Below are 4,443 nucleotides of genomic sequence, written 5' to 3'. Positions count from 1 at the left end.
TGAAGAGATTGAAAACAAAAATAGTTGATGAACGAGAAACATTTGAAGTATTCTCTGTTGGTGATGGTTTAGCCAGTTTTAATAGTTTAACTGCAACATTGTTTTTGTTAAAAGAAAGAACATATGCACTTGCATAAAAGGAATGAAGAGTGGAAGAATAAACTGAGAGAGGACAAAGATGTATTCTTTTCAGCAGCCACAGAGAAGATGTTCAGTGGTAAGAAAAAAGTAAAAATAATGACAGTGTGAACAGGTATGACATATGACATTAAGAAGAGTGTTATTTGTCCAAGGGTTTGACATTAGGGCATTCATTAATTTGGGAGCTGAAAATTACTTTGATGTGATATTTTGAAAGCTTTTAATTTGCTGGAAAATGTACGATTGAGACTGAAAATAGAAATGTAGTAGCAACATGGAAATACTGTTTATTTCAGAGCTGGGGACTGCAGCTAGAAAATAAAACTATGTTGTCTTTTTTTTCCTTTCACTATGTAACAAGGTACATGAAGTTAAAAAGTGATGAAGGAAATGTATGGGCTGTGGGTTGAAAAGTGTGTGAAACAATGAATGCTAAGGATGAGAAAATTCAACATGTTTCGAATGCAGTAATTGTGAATGATAAAAAAAGGATTTGTTCACTACTGAGACCAACCTAAAGCATGTAATTTATGTGCGGATAAAATCATTCAGTACAAGACTGTAACAAATAAAGGCAGAGTCAGTCTGAGGAGAGTAGACATATAGCAAAAAAAAAACCTGTAAGCTAGTTTGTAGAAAATTGACAGAATTTGGGCACTTCTGATTCAACTGTCCCATATTAGAAAGGGAACCATAGATGAAGAAAAAAATCTTAAAATCAAAACAAGCAGTAGAAAATATTACTATATAAGATGTTGAAATAGAAGGTGTTATGGGATAAGGGAAAACTGAAAAAAAAGGTTAGAGAAGAAATAATGGTTTAAAGTGAAGTTATTAATATACAGGAAGAACAGATTTGCAGTTTTAAAAAGTGAAGAAGAAGAACAGAGAGAAATGGGGGCAGGAGAAGAACAAGATAATTGAAAACCATCGGTGAAAGACTTAGGATAAGGAAAAGAAAAAAAATAAATCTGGAAGCAAAACCTAAAATGAAAAGTATGATAAAGGATTTTTATCATTAAATGTGAATAGCATTAGAAGCATTAGAGCAATAAAGTAAAAGCAAGGCAAACCGGTTTGGCTGCTAAACCAAAGCCTTTGTTTAGCAGCCGAAACCGGTTTGTCTTGCTTTTACTTTATTAAAGTGTACGTTCGTTCATCTCACCCTGGTGTGCTGGCTACAATTTTTGAAATGTTCCAGTAGAATGCTATAAAAAATAAAGCTGGATTTTTTTGTCTTGCTTGGATACCAAATGTAAGAAAAAATAAAAAAAGGAAATTGATACAGGCAATGCGGGGGGGGGGGGTGTGCAGATTGTTTAGTCATTAGGAAATTAGACATGTTCTAGAATAGGAATTCCTATAAATAATCAAGAAATAAGAATCTTAGATATAACAGTAGTTACAGTAATAGCACCAAGAAGAGTTATTAATATGAATATGAGACAAAAAGGTATAAGATTTATAGTGATTTATGTATACACTAATATGATGGAGAGAAAATAGTTTGAAGAAATCAAAACAAAGTGTGTTGGAAATATGTCAGTAGCGATGGTATAATATTTTAACTGTAATCAGAGGAAAACAAATGAAAAATAACAAGATATTGAGGTGTCAAGAGAATTAATAAAATATGGACATTTAAAAGTGGGATGGAATACTGAATGGCCATATAGAAGGGTTTTTTTAAGACAGATATTGATTATATACTTTACTCTGAAAAGAAATAATGGGAATACAGGTGCTAGAGTTTTCAGTTCATAAAGCAGTATGAGCTGGAATAAGGAAGACAGAGAAATAATAAAGGAGGAAAAAGAGTTAAATGGATTAAATGCAGAGTTGATAAAGGAGGAAGCAATTGCAACAGGGAGAGAATTATGCAAAAGATATGATAGTGAGACCATTTTATAAACATTGAATACAGTGGTGGATACTGTATAAGCAGACATATAAATAAATATATAGAAGTAGTGAAAATAATAAAAAGAAATAAGATGAAATATACATTTTACAGAATTATGAGAGGCAAAATACTAATGTGACAAAATAATGAAAATAGAAAGATATGTGCAAAGTATAGAGAAAAAAACTACAAATGGTGTTATATAGGCAAAATAATGAAAGGAGGTTTCCTATTATTTATGAAAAAAAGATCGATGCTGTCGTAGATGGTAAAGGAGGTATAAAATAAAATGAAGATATTATGGAGGTGGTGGAGACATTTGTAAGGGACATGAATAGGAAAGAAGAAGAAAATGAAATCTGAGAAAGTAAAGATTAAAAAAATGGTACAAATATTGAAGAACTAGAGGAGATGATGAAAGAAGGCACAACTTAATCATTGCTGGGATTGTATGGTACAAGCTATGAATATTATAATGAAAATATTTTTTTTTTAAATATTAAATGAATGAAGAAAGTTATAATGGAAGATGTGGTGGAGTGATAAATCTTGTATGGAAAAGGGTGAAAGAAAACATAAACAATGTGAAACTTATAACACTAGGGAATACTGACTATAAAATGTTTGTGAAAATACTACAGAAAGGATGGAGGAAGTACTGGTAATAGGCGAAAGAGGTGAAAGAAATTTATAGTGAAATTAGTCGTAGAGATGATAAAAGGAGCATGGGTGAAAGAAATGTTATTTATAGTGAAAGAAATATGAGAGTTGAAACTGAAAGAATATAAAGAAGACTGATAGACTGTGATTTAGGTTAACCTTTAATAAAGTAAACCATGAAGCAATGAGGTAGATTTTGGAGACATATGGCATAGGAGAAAACATTAATACAATAAAGAATGTGTTTTAGCAGTTCTTGGGTACAAGTTATGATAAATGGATAGACGGATGAGAAAAGAAATATTAATAGAGGAGTAAGGAAGGATGCTCAATGCATATGTGCTTATTTGTATTAGTAATAAATGCAGTAGTACAAACATGCATGTATGAAGTGAGGGAGGCAAGATGTGATATAGAAGGAAATGTTATATTACCAATATTTATGACATATCCACATGATTTATTTCTAAAAAACAAGGGATGGATTAGTGAGGTTGTAATGAGGATTGGAAAGCTGTTAAAAAAGCTGGTCTGCAGTTAAACAAAATGAAGTGTAGGGAATTTGATGACACAAAAATCTAAATGGATTATATTTCACAAAAAAATGAAATATTTTTGGAGTGACATTTGGTGAGTTTAAAAGTGTAATATGTCAACAGAGAGAGACGCTGGAACAAATAAAAAAAGTTGTTAGCTTGGTGGTAAAGTTTTTATTTATAATTTAAAAATAGCATATTTACAAGGAATATATGTGTTTCCCCACTCATATGGAAAAAGACATATTAGAGATTTTTTAACTTTATTTGGGCCTCAAGGCTGAACCGAGTGAGAAGGGGGATATATAGTAAAAATGGCAGTGGTTTGAATTTAAACAGTCCAGTAGTGTATTTAGCATCTGTGTATTTATTTGGGGTAATGAAAATTATACAAGAAAGACAAAAAGAAATGATAGATAAGGCGCTATTGAAAAAATATAAAAATTTATAAGAAGAAAAAAAACAGGAAAAAGAAAATGAGTGTGACAATGAAATTATGCAAGTTAAAAGTAAACGAGGTTGATGGGAGAAAAAAAAGAATGGCTTATTATAATTTTAGAATTTTTTTCTTGTGTACCCTTGAAAGGAATTAGAAGATGAAAAAGGTCATAAAAGAAAAAGGTTTGAAAATGTTATTAGACGAGTTACCAGTGAAAGGGAATATGAAATATAAGATGATGGAGGAAAGAAAATTATTTGATTGTAGTGAAGAGGAAACAACAAAACCTGGGGCTGGATGCAGTAAAATTTGTGGAATTTGGCTCATTACCCCAGTATCAGCAGGAACCCTGCAGATAACAATGTGTTATATTATATGTTAATATGTTAATATACAACAAGAAACTCAGAATAGCTCAGTGCACAATGAAGTATCACAGTTACAGCAGCACATTATAGAAATGCGCAAGTAGTCCATAATTAATAAGAAATAGTTGTCGAATCACATTGTACACTACCAAACTTATAGAAAGATGATCACAATTCAAGATTCCTGTTAGTTGTGCAGAAGGACATACTTTCAAATCTTGAAATACTGACTTTCAGTATCTTGAGAAGATAATGTCAAGAATCTTGTTCAAAACTTCAAAATAATGAATGTGAGAATGCCGAATCTGTAGTAGTTGTGGTGCAATGTTTTGCGAGTTGTATGCTATCCCTTTAAGGTGCAGTTGTTTGTGGGATCTAGATATGGAGGCTGGTTTG

This window comes from Protopterus annectens, chromosome 1.part2 (genome assembly GCF_019279795.1).
Source record: "Protopterus annectens isolate FY-2018-M chromosome 1.part2, PAN1.0, whole genome shotgun sequence".
Classification (NCBI taxonomy): domain Eukaryota; kingdom Metazoa; phylum Chordata; order Ceratodontiformes; family Protopteridae; genus Protopterus; species Protopterus annectens.
The sequence above is the reverse complement of the archived record's forward strand: the minus strand, read 5'-3'. Positions refer to the sequence as shown.